This window comes from Mustela nigripes, chromosome 14 (assembly GCF_022355385.1).
Source record: "Mustela nigripes isolate SB6536 chromosome 14, MUSNIG.SB6536, whole genome shotgun sequence".
Taxonomy (NCBI): Eukaryota; Metazoa; Chordata; class Mammalia; order Carnivora; family Mustelidae; genus Mustela; species Mustela nigripes.
In genome coordinates this window covers 105,898,629-105,911,863 of record NC_081570.1, presented here as the reverse complement: position 1 = coordinate 105,911,863, position 13,235 = coordinate 105,898,629, and the positions used below count along the sequence as shown (strand labels likewise).

General features: G+C 39.8%; 1 pseudogene; it reads right to left on the bottom strand.

Annotated features, from left to right (window-relative positions):
- Positions 1–9,517: 9,517 nt before the first annotated feature.
- LOC132000754 (glyceraldehyde-3-phosphate dehydrogenase-like) lies at positions 9,518–10,647 on the bottom strand (annotated as a pseudogene).
- Between the last annotated feature and the right edge of the window lie 2,588 nt (positions 10,648–13,235).

Below are 13,235 nucleotides of genomic sequence, written 5' to 3'. Positions count from 1 at the left end.
TTTTGTGTCAGATACTTTGCTAGGTGCTGGAGACAGAAAGATGGGGAAAAAAACATATTTCAAAGGCACCTGGCTGACTCAGTCAAGGGAGTATGCAACTCTTGATCTTGGGGTTGTGAGTTTGAGCCCATGTTGGGTGTAAAGGCTATTTAAATAAATAAAACTTTAAAACAAAACGAAACAAAAAATACATTCCTTATATTTGATGTGCTCTCAGTTTGCTTGGAAAGTCTCTCACAAAAACAGTTCATCCTAACTCATTTATTTGTTCACTTTTTCAACCAACATTTATGAAGTGCTTACTATATACTAAGACCTTTCTAAATTTCAGGGATTCCATGGATATAAGGAGACTTCAGCATTTAGTTCTGTCTGTAGGGGAACTAGATTAAGTAACATATAAACCTGGGTCTTGAGAAATATCTTAAGGCCTTTTCTGAGGTTCTACAATCTCAACATTTGCTGTCATCAAAAGAAGAAACTAAAACTCTTTATAATGGTTTCCAAACAGTATTAACTCTAAGAGAAAGAGGCTAATAATAAATCAGTGCATCCAGCTTTGCCATTTTTCACAAAATGTTTATTGAGCACCTATTATCAGCACTAGAAAGAGTGCACATTTATGCAATACTTATCAGGTGTCAGGCACTATTTTGTTCCATTCTACACAAAAGTTATTTATTTTTGTATATAAATATTTATTACCCTGTGGTAAGCAGTGTATTTAAGGGTAAGAGGATGAAATAAATTAGTAAGACATGGCTCTGACCTCAGGAATGTTATAGACTAATAACAGACATATAATCAACTGACACCACCCATAATGAAATAAATACTAATTATGCAAGCCCAGGAATGAATCACTAGTTGTTAACAGGATTTTAGATAAGGCTTCAATGAGAACAGAGCTTTGAAAGATCTGAATGGACAGAAAAGATGGGTGTGGGGAATAGGGTGGAGGGAAGGAGGGAATATCAGGCAGAAAGTTTTGGGTGAACAGAGCTGCCTAGAGAGCTGCAGGAATGTTGAGGGCTAGTGTGACCCAAGAGTTAGGTGCGAAGGCATCTATAGTAGAACTGAGGTGAGCAAAGTGGATTGGAGTTAAGTCCTGGAAGCCCTTGAATGCCTTCCATGTCTCAAGAACTTCATATAAATACACAGGCATGTAGTAGGCAATAAATATTTTTGAGCTGGAGATAGACATGATCAGATCTGTATTCTAGCAATATCCTTCTGGCAGGCAGTGGTGTAAAGAACAAATAACAGATGGAGAACAAAATGGAGATGCAAGAAATTGTGAAGAAAAGTCAACATTTAGGAGACACTGCACATATTCTACTTCTTCTCAAAGAAAAAGTACTGCACAGAAGAATGACTCCTGAACTTCTTTGAAGGTTAAGTATGAGTTTGGCAGATGAGAAGGTGGGAAAAGGCCCCTTCCAGGCCCAAAGAATAGCATATTCCAATGTGTAGGCATGAGAGAGAACGTTCAGCAATCTGCAAGAAGTTTTTGTTGAGCTTTGAAAGTACTAAAGATGAGCCTGAGAGATACCTGACTCCCAACTGAGCAAATCCACACTGTTGTGTTATTTTGATCTGGGATTTTTTTTTTCCTTAGGCCTAAAGAACATCCTTCAGAATTTCCCTTTGTACAGATATGTAGACAATAAATGTGCTCTGTTCCTGTATGTATTTGAATATATATACCTAGATTTTCTATTGTGCTATGTTAATACATATATCTATACTTGACCAGTATCACACATTTATACTGTGTTTTCATATCTAATGGGTTAGTCTTCCCCTATCACCCTCCTCTTCCAGAATTCTTCCTGAATAGTCTTGCTTTTTACTTTTTCTATGTGTTCTATAGAATCAGCTTGTCAATCTCTCAAAAATCCCACTAGTATTTTTATTTAGATCACGTTTAATTTATATCTTAATTAGGGAGAACTGACCTCCTTTTACTACTGACTCTTCCTATGTAAGAATAAGAAATGCCTTTATATTTTTTAAAGTACTCTTTTGTGCCCTTAAAGATATTGCTCATTTCTTGCTAACCTTTTTTGCAACCCAGGATGTTTACCTTTTATTGTTATTTTTTTTGCAGGTTTTTTTTTTTTTTTTTTTTTTTTAATTTTTTTTTTTTTTTTTTTTTTTTCAGAGAGAGAGATCACAAGTAGGCGGAGAGTGAGGCAGAGAGAGAGAGAGAGAAGCAGGCTCCCGCTGAGCAAAGAGCCCGATGTGGGGCTCGATCCCAGGACCCTGAGATCATGACCTGAGCCGAAGGCAGCGGCTTAATCCACTGAGCCACCCAGGCGCCCCTGCAGGTTTTTTTTTTTTAACGTTTGCAGTTTAAATGGTTTTTTTTCCCAACATAATTTCTTTTTTTTTTTTTTTTAAAGATTTTATTTATTTATTGGACAGAGAGAAATCACAAGTAGATGGAGAGGCAGGCAGAGAGAGAGAGGGAAGCAGGCTCTCTGCTGAGCAGAGAGCCCGATGCGGGACTCGATCCCAGGACTCTGAGATCATGACCTGAGCCGAAGGCAGCGGCTTAACCCACTGAGCCACCCAGGCGCCCCCAACATAATTTCTAATTAGATGTACGTTTGAAAGCTGTTGATTTCTGATATTTTAGTTTTTATACCATATACCTTACCTTGAATTCTCTTTTTGTTTATACATTTTATAGTTGATGCTTTTGGATTTTTTTGAATACACAGGTTTATCACCCACAGAGGTAAATTTTACCCCTTTCTTTCTGACTTTTATTTCTAATTTCTTCCAGCCTGCTGGCATTAGGTAAAACTTACAAAATGATGGTTAGAGTTGATAGAGCCTTATCTAGAAAATGTTATTATTTTTTAGATGCATGAAATTCTAGTTAATTTAACTGAATTCCAATAAGTCAGAATTTGTATTTCCAGTGTTCTCAATTACAAAAAAGACTGCAATTAATGATTGATATGTTAACACAAAAAAGTTTTAAAGTGATCATACATTTAAATCTGTCATTATGTAATTTTTTATTCCTTTAATAAAAACAATACTAGCTAACATTTATTGAGCTTTACTATGCAGCTCATACTATGTTAAATGCCTTACACATAGTACCTTTGTTATTGGCGTTTTATAGATGTCAAATAACTTGCCCAAGATAAGCTAGCTAGTTAAATGGCTGAGTCAGGACTCATACCCAGGTCTTTCGTTGTTCTGTCTCCTTTTATACATTTCAGTATTATTTTTAACTTTATGTTATGGAACATTTTAAATATACAAAAGAGAGAGAGGGGGCGCCTGGGTGGCTCGGTGGGTTGGGCCGCTGCCTTCGGCTCAGGTCATGATCTCAGGGTCCTGGGATCGAGTCCCGCGTCGGGCTCTCTGCTCAGCAGAGAGCCTGCTTCCCTTCCTCTCTCTCTGCCTGCCTCTCTGCCTACTTGTGATCTCTCTCTGTCAAATAAATAAATAAATAATCTTAAAATTAAAAAAAAAAAAAAGAGAGAGTAGCAGACCCATTATCCATCTTGAATAATTATCAACATTTTCCAATCTTATGTCATCCATTCCTCTTTCACTTTTTAAAATTGAGAATTTTAGGGACGCCTGGGTGGCTCAGTTGGTTGGACAACTGCCTTCGGCTCAGGTCATGATACCGGAGTCCCAGGATCGAGTCCCGCATCGGGCTCCCAGCTCCATGGGGAGTCTGCTTCTCCCTCTGACCTTCTCCTTGCTCATGCTGTCTCTCACTGTCTCTCTCTCTCAAATAAATAAACAAAATCTTTAAAAAATAAAATAAAGTAAAACAAAATTTAGTATTTTAAAGCAAACCCCAGATATCATTTCACTCATAGTCCTTACATCTCTGAGGATTTTTTAAAAATAATCACCATTCCATTAGCATGCCAAACAAAAGTAACAATTGTTTCTTACTATCGTTTACTATTCAGTTTATTTAAAAATTTTTCCAGTTATTTTAAGATCTTTTTACTGTTAGTTTATTCAGATCAGTATACAAACAGTTTTACATGTTGCACTTGGTTCTTACTAAGCATATTGTAGTCTTTGATAGTCACATCCCTAATGTACTCCCCCAAACACACATACTTTCTTTTTATTATCTTCCTGTAATTGATTTCATGGAAAAAGCAGATCATTTGCCCAGTAGAATGCCTTATACTCTAGATTTGGCTGATAGCTTGTTCTTTCTGAATCTAAGGGGCTAGTGTGCTTAATTACTGCAGTATGCCCTGTTTCTCACTGTCCTTTAGAGATGTCGTGATGAGGAAAGGAAACTTATAAGTGACAGCCCATTAAACTTGTAGAGGCACAGATATTCTAGAAATCTTGGGCAGTTTTATTCTTTTTACAGTACATATACTTTTCACTGAATCTTCAGGCTCTTCAGCTCTTGAAAAGTTTTTATGCGTCATTGATAGGCTTCATAATACTGATAAGCTGAGTTTGTCCAAGGACTTCAGGAGCCTAGTTTTTCACTTCTGGGTGAAACCTAAGCCTAAAGGCTTGGTTTCCTGAGACTGACTCTATGTACAGATTTGCAGGGTAAAGATGCTATGCTCTTGCAGATGACAAGATTGTACATACAGAAAATTCTAAGGAATTACGGGAAAACTATTAGAACTAATAAATGAGCTCAGCAAAATTGCAGGTACAAAAAAGCCAGATAAATAGATTTCATCAACATTAAAAAGTGTGCATCATGGGGCGCCTGGGTGACTCAGTGGGTTTAAGCCTCTGCCTTCGGCTCAGGTCATGATCCCAGCGTCCGGGATCGAGCCCCACATCGGGCTCTCTGCTCAGTGGGGAGCCTGCTTTCTCCTCTCTCTCTCGGCCTGCCTCTCTGCCTACTTGTGATCTCTGTCAAATAAATAAATAAAATCTTTAAAAAAAAATGTGCATCAAATTGTCACTTGAGAGAGTGAAAGATAACCCACAGAATGGGAGAAAATTTTGCAAATCAGGTGTCTAATAAAGAATTAATGTCCAGAATATATAAAGAATTCCTACAACTCAACAACAAAATAGCCCAGTATAAAACTAGGCAAAGGACTTAACTAGACATTTCTCAAAAGAAGATAGATGATCGATAAACACATGAAAATGTGCTCATCACTAGTCATTAGGGAAGTGCAAATCAAAACCATGAGATGAAAAAAAAAAAAAAACCATGAGATGTCATTTCACATGGATATTACAAAACAGAATGGCCATTACCAAACACAAAATACTAAGTGTCGCAAGCATGTTGATAAATTGAAACTCTGAAACATTGCTGATGGGAACGTAAAATGGTGCAACTGCTGTGTAACAGCATGATGGTTTCTCAAACACAGATTTATCATATGATCTAGCAATTCCGCTCCAGATATATATCCAAAAGAATTGAAATCGGGGCCTCAAACAGATATCTGTGCACCAATATTCTTCACAGCATTAATCACAGTAGCCAACGAGCAGAAACAATTCAAGTCTCCAGCAACAGATGAACGGATAAAGAAAATGTATATACATACCACATGGAGTATTATTTAGCCTTCAAGAAGAATTAAATGATATATACTACATACTACAACACGATAACTGATACATACTATGGCATGGAAGAACACTGAAAACATAAGTGAAATAAGCCACACACAAAAGGACTAACTACTCCACTTACATGAGGCATTTAAAATAAGAAAATTTAGAGACAAAGTAGAATGGGCTATAGCTATTTGGAGAGAATAGAGAGGGGGTAGAATAGTGAGATGTTGTTTAATGGGTGCAACATTTCTGTTTGGAATGATGAAAGGGTTCCAAGTAGGGGAGGTTGTGGGTTTAGGAGACAAAGAATGTATTGGGGGGTGCCGGCGTGGCTCAGTCCGTTAAGCATCTGACTTCAGCTCAGGTTATGATCTTGGGGTCTTGGGATCAAGCCCCATATTGGGCTCCCCACTCAGCAGGAAGTCTGCTTCTCCCTCTCCCTCTTCCTGTGCCCCTCCTCCCGATTGTGTTTTCTTTGTCTCTCTCTCAATAAATAGAATCTTTTTTAAAAAGAGTATTTTGGAATTCTCTGCATTTACAGCTTAATTTTACTGTGAATTTAGGACTCTAAAAAATCATCTATTAAAAAAGTTTTAGAAATAGATGGTGGTAATGGTTACACAACATTGTGAATGTTCTTAATGCCACTAAATTGTAGACTTAAAAATCGTTAAAATGAGAAATTTTATGTGTATTTTATCACGTTTTTAAAAAGAATCAGAGAAGTTCTAGTGACTACTGAAAACTTTATTATCTAGCCATATAATTTTGAACTAAACATAGCTCTATCACTGTTTGTTGTTATTCCTGTCTTTTCTACTTTTCTTATGGCCTATATTAGCAGATTCTTTCCCTCCATCTTCAAAATATGTGAATCTGGCCACTCCTTTACTTCTACCATGACCTCCCAGGTTAAGCCCCCATCATTTCTTGCCTGGGCTTCTGTGGTAGACCCCCTAACCCCCAACTCCCATTGTAATACTGTTTTACTGTAGCCCACACTATAGTCTGCTCTATGTATAATAGATCACATCACTGCCCTATGCAAAGCCCTCCCACTACACTTTCATTTAAGAAGCTAGGCACTGTTCTGGGAATTCAGCAGTGACAAAAATCCATGACCTCACAGAGCTTATATTTTAGTGAATTTAGAATATAATACAAAATTCTTAAGTGGCTGCAAGTATGATCTAGACTTAGGCCACCTCTCTAACTTTGTTTCAGTCCATGGCCCTGTGAAGAGTATTTCTCTAAACAAAATAAGAATTCTGTTGAAAAGGAAGTAAGGGGTAAATGGTTGTTAAAAAAATTTTCATGTCTAGGGACACCTGGCTGGCTCAGTCAGATGAGCATAGAACTCTTGATCTCAGGGTCAAGAGTTTAAGCCCCACATTGGGGGTTAGCGATTACTTAATAGATATTTTCTTTTAAATGTTCATGCCTATATAAAACAGTACTTACCAATGTCCCCTCCCCAGTGAGAAAACCCAGAGCTTTATCTGGTTATTGCGCTCAGCTATAAGACCAGGATATTTTGGCTGATGTATATAGTCTTCATCAATTTGGAAATGCCCCCTTGAGGCTTGGCAACCCAAAACTTATCTAATATCTAATATATCTAAAAAATGATGATGAAGAAGGAACAGGGTAACTACAATGAAAAGTCTAACTCTGGAAAGGGGAGAATGGATGGAAAATAATACAAAGCTATCATTGTTCTACACCATATATATATATTTTTAAATATTTTATTTATTTGACAGAGATCACAAGTAGGCAGAGAGAGAGGAGGAAGCAGGCTCCCTGCTGAGCAGAGAGCCTGATGCAGGGCTCGATCCCAGGACCCTGGGATCATGACCTGAGCCAAAAGCAGAGGGTTTAACCCACTGAGCCACCCAGGCGCCCCTACACCATATATTATATCCTGCTAGGCAGGAATGTGGAAGATTCTGCCTGGTGGTAGAGTGAGTTTTTTGGCCAGCCAATTGGGAATCTCTAGGTCTGTTGTCCATAAAGATCTTCCTTATTTTCCACCATGACCTCTGGTTCTTCCTGAGATGATCTTGCTTGTCCTTATTCTTCACGGCTATGCCAGAGGTGGGCATTGGGAAAATACCCTTTCTGGAAACTACTCAACTTCAGCGGTGGTACAAGCTGGAAGCCTAGACAAGCAACAGACTGCTAGGCTTGGGTTTCTTGGGCAACATAGTTTCCATAAACGATTCAGTTCCTTCTACTAGTTACCACAACTAAAAACAAAACAAAACAAAACAAAAACAAAAAAACAAAAAAAACCCACAAACTTTTCCCAGCCAGAGGGAAATTTTTCCCAGCCTTTGACAGGCTAATCTTAACATTCACCCATCCCTGGAACTAGGAGTAAAGTTGCTTCTGAAGTCCAGGAGTGTGTGTTTTGGGGGATGGTCCCCATTTTAAAATCCCCTTCTATTGCCACAAGAAGTGAAAATGGGAGCTAATTGGCAAAAATAATTTACACTGTCAGAAATCCTTTGGCTCGGGTATTTTCTTTTTTTTTCTTTCTTTTTTTTTTTTTTAAAGACTTTATTTGAAAGAGAGTGTGCAAGAACACGAGCAGGGGAAGGGGCAGAGGGAAAAGCAAACTCCCCACTCAGTAAGGAGCCTGATGGCAGTGCTCCATCTGGGGACTCCGGGATCGTGACCTGAGCTGAGAGCAGAAGTTTAACTGACTGAGCCACCCAGGTGCCCTGGCTCAGGTATTTTCAACTTTTCTTCACCACTACAGAGAAGACAGATGCTGTTCACATCTATGACATTTTCATGATACATTCACAAAATAATGTCAGTCTCTGGTAGCTACCTATAAACTCTCCCCTTTCCTCTCCCAGAAGGCATATTGAAATGCACTTATGCACATATTGAAATGCACAATATGAAGACATATTTAAATGCACTACCTGAATCTGCTCTAATTCTTAAATATATTGCTTGCAAATTGTGCTACTTTATTACTACTAACAAATTATTATTATTATTATTGTGACTTACTTTGCAATTGATTGTTAACACATCAAGTATGTCACAGCCATTATACACTTGGAGGGAGGATCTTATCTTTGGCACCCCAAGTGCTCTTTAGTTGTGTCTTGTTTTGATCTCGGTAAAATCAGGGCATCTGGTTGGCTTAGTCAGTGGAGCAAGTGACTCTTGATCTTGGGATTGTGGGTTTGAGCCTCATGTTGCATGTAGAGATTACCTTAAAAAAAAAAAAAAAAGATCTCTTGGTAAAATTAACCTTCCTCCTTAGAGCAAACATTGCCAGGTGACAGAAAGAAGCAAAGAAGTACCCAGGATAATGGGGGATGTCCACTGGGATCAAATATTTTCAGTGAAAAATGCACCAAACAGATCATCTATAAAGTATTAGAATTAATGCATATTTTTTATTTATTTTTTAATTTTTTAAAGCATTTCATAGATTTTTTTTTTTTAAGATTTTTTTCATTTATTTGACAGAGAGAGACAGCGAGAGAGGGAACATAGGCAGGGGGAGTGTGAGAGGGAGAAGCAGGCTTCCTGCTGAGCAGGGAACCCGTATCATTCAGATGTTTCTCCTGCTGAGCAGGGAGCCTGATGCGGGCTCTATCCCAGGACCCTGGAATCATGACCTGAGCCTAAGGCAGACGTTTAATGATTGAGCCACCCAGGTGCTCCAACATATTTTTAATTTATAACACTTCTATTTTTCCCAATGATTCAAGAATCCTTTATTGATTGATTGATTGTTTGGTTGGGTACTGCATACTTTATTGATGGCACATGACAGGGTAGGGCTCTCCAAGAACCTCCCTTCTTCAGGGGTTCTGGGATGGAAATTGTGTAGAGTTCAGGAGATTCTCAGCATATTGGGGGTTGAGTTGGGGCAGGGACTTCCCATCTGCTGAGGGCCTTTCTCTCTTGCTGTCACTGGGACTGGTGGTTCAGGGGGCTCTTACTCCTTGGAGGCCATATGGGCCATAAGGTCTAATACCTGGTTGCTGTAGTCAAATTCATTGTAATACCAGGAAATGAGCTTGCAAAGTGATCATTGAGGGCAATGCCAGCCCCACCATCGAAGATGGAAGAGTGGGTGTCACTGTTAAAAGTCGCAGAAGAGGGGCACCTGGGTGGCTCAGTGGGTTAAAACCTCTGCCTTCGGCTCAGGTTATGATCCCAGGGTCCTGGGATTGAGCCCCGCATCAGGCTCTCTGCTCAGCGGGGAGCCTGCTTCCCCCTTTCTCTCTGCCTGCCTCTCTGCCTACTTGTGATCTCTATCTGATAAATAAATAAAATCTTTTTTAAAAAAAGTTGCAGGAGACAACCTCGTTCTCAGTGTAACCCACCATGCCCTTGAGGGGACCTTCCAATGCTTGTTTCACCACCTTATTGATGTCATCGTATTTGGCAGCTTTCTGCAGGCAGCAGGTCACTGTCATGTCAAGGGTGGGGACATAGAAGGCCATGCCAGTGAGCTTCTCATTCAGCTCAGGAATGACCTTGCCTATAGCCTTGGCAGGGATGCCCTTGGCCATCATAGCACAGCTTCCAATAGGGCCTTCCACCGTCTTCTGGGTGGGAGGGATGGCATGAATTATGATCACGAGTCCTTCCACAATGCCAGAGTTGTTATGGATGACTTTGGCCAGTGATGAGGCCAGGCAGTTGGTGGTGCAGGAGGCACTGCTGACAATCTTGAGAGAGTTGTCATAATTTTCATGGTTCACACCCATCACAAACATGGAGGCATTAACAGGAGGGGTAGAGATAATGACCCTCTTGGCCCCATCCTTCAAGTAAGCCCCAGCCTTCTCCAGACCCCATTGGACTCTACAAAATACTCAGCACAAACATCACCCCCATTTGATGGTGGTGGATCTCACTCTTGGAAGATGGGAGACAGGCTTTCCATCCTCAGCCTTAACTGTGCTGTTGAATGGAGTCATACCAGAACATGTAGACTATGTAGTTGAGGTCAATGAAACGGTCATTAATGGCAACAATATCCACTTTGCCAGAGTTAGAAGCAGCCCTGGTGACCAGGTGCCAAATACAGCCAAATCCGTTTACTCTGACCTACAACATTGTGCTTCTGGGAGGGATGCAACTGGCACCGTCCCAAAAGATGCAGCTGTCTGTCAAACGGAGAGGAGATGAAAGCCCTGTTTTCATTCCTTGACATGTAAACTGGATAATTTTAATGTAAAGGTAATTAATTTTCTAGTCTCCTATACTCTATTAGAGTTATTCATCTCATTGGTTATTTCTTGGGCAGAAGGGTCAGTAATAAGTGAGCTTTTTAAAGAAATTTTTTTAATTTATTTACTTGAGAGAGAACATGAGTGGGGCGAGGGGCAGAGGGAGACACAGGCTCCCTGCTCAGCAGGGAGCCCAATGTGAGGCTCGATCCGGGACTCTGGGATCATGACCTGAGCCAAAGGCAGGCACTTAACCAACTGAGCCACTCAGGCCCCTCATAAGTGAACTATTTTAACTATGGAAATCATTCTGTTATTAAATTTCTAGCACAAAGTTAATCACCTGCGGGCCAATGAGCACCGAATAAAACATCAGTATCATCCTAAAATTCAGAGCCCTTAGTAAGACAGTTCCTCAGAGAAACATGAAGCAGCTAATTTTGAGGGTGTGTGAGGCTAAAAGAGGGTGATTTTCAAACCTGGAGAAGGCACTAAGCTTCCTTATTCTGCTTTCATTTCCCTTTCCCATATCATTCAGATGTTTCTTCATCTATGATTACCTGCGATAGAAGGGAGGTAACATTCTAAGATTTAGATAAGATTTAGAATCATACCGCTGCAGATTTTCTTGGTTTTTGTTTGGTTTTAATCTCTCTACAGGTCTTCCTCAACTCATGATGGGGAAACATCCGCATAAACCTATCATGAGTTGAAAATATTATAGTTGAAAATGCGTTTAATATGCTTAACCTACTGGACACGATAGCTTGGACTTGCCTACCTTAAACATGCTCAGGATGCGCACATCAGCCTACCACAGGGTAACAACATCTAACACAAAGCCTGTTTTCTAATAAAGTGTTGGATGTCTAATGAACACTGTACTGGAAGTGAGAAACGAAATGGTTGTGTGGGTGCAGAATAGTTGTCAGTACATTGGTTGTTAGCCTCGTGACTGTGTGGCTGACACACAGGTGCATCTCCCCGCTGCTGGCTGGCATCAACCAAGGAGTATCATACCACATATCACCAGCCTGGGAAAGGATTGAAATTCGAAATTTTGAAGTAAGGTTTCTAAAGAACGCGTATCACTTCTGCACCATCATAAAGTTGAAAAATTCTAAGTTGCAGGCCATCTGTAGTTAAATAAATTTGCAACAGCAAGAGTGCCCCATTTCAAAGGAAGCTACCATAGAAAGACCCAATTTACAGTTGTAGAGTGTTGCGGGATGATTTTTAATTTTATAAAAGACATTTAGTGTACATGGGGTAGACTATGTAATAACATGTTCCCTCAATGTATTCAAATACTGTATTTTTGGGGGGATGCCTGGGTGGCTCAGTTGGTTAAGTGCCTGCCTTTGGCTCAGGTCATGATCCCATGGTCCTGGGATTAAGTCCTGCATCAGGCTCCCTGCTCAGCGGGAAGCCTACTTCTCCCTCTGCCTGCTGCTCCCCTTGCTTGTGCTCTCTCTGACAAATAAATAAATAAAATCTTTTTAAAAATAATAAATAAATACTATATTTTTTATAGACTTTTATATACCAGGAGAACAAAAGCAACAGAGAAACCTGAGGCTGTTAGCCTCAGGAGAAAGAGAAAAGAAAAGCCTTAGGAGCCACTGCCAAATGAGTATGAATCAGAAATGAAACAAAACATGTAGAAGATTGTAATTATGAAAAGTAATCCAACAAATACTGATTAGTTAAGGCCTAAACATGTGTTAATCCGCAGAACAGCACAAAGATGAGTAATATAGGATTCTGTATTCTCAAGTTAGCTGGGGAGATGAAACTACCTTATGTAATAAGTATAGAGTAAGTTCAAACTGGGTGGTATGATTTGTAAGTGTCATGAAAGTATATAGAAAGGAAAGATGAGTGAGTTAGAGAAGGCTCCCTTGAAGGCAGTACTTGAGGTAGGTCTTGCAAGACAGAGAGGTCAACGAATAGAAAGAGCCATTTCAGAAAGACACGAATGACCACACAATGTGGGAAGCCCAGAAAACCAGCTTGACTGCAACAGAGGCTGAAAGTTAAAAATCTGTTCTAGGGGCGCCTGGATGGCTTCGTCAATTAAGGTCTGCCTTTGGCTCAGGGCATGATCCTGGAGTCCCGGGATTGAGCCCTGCATCAAGTTGGAAAAGGACTACTTTTTAAAACTGGGTTCATTCCAAGGTCAGCTACCAGTTCTGTCCTCTTAAGAGCGGACAAGTTTTAGGACCTCTCAGCACTTTAATTTCCCCTCGGTAAAACAAGGACAATAATTGTACGTAATTCATTGTGTTGTGAAGATTGACTAACAGTACATGAAGAGTATAGCGCATACATTGGCATAACTGGCATCCAGCAAATGTTAGCTGGAGACTGTTATAATAATAAAGTGAGTATGAAGTGCAGAGGATGATAAACATAGATGTTCTGGAAACATGAAGAAAACTAGTTGCTTTAAGTATGAGGTTCATATGTGAGGAT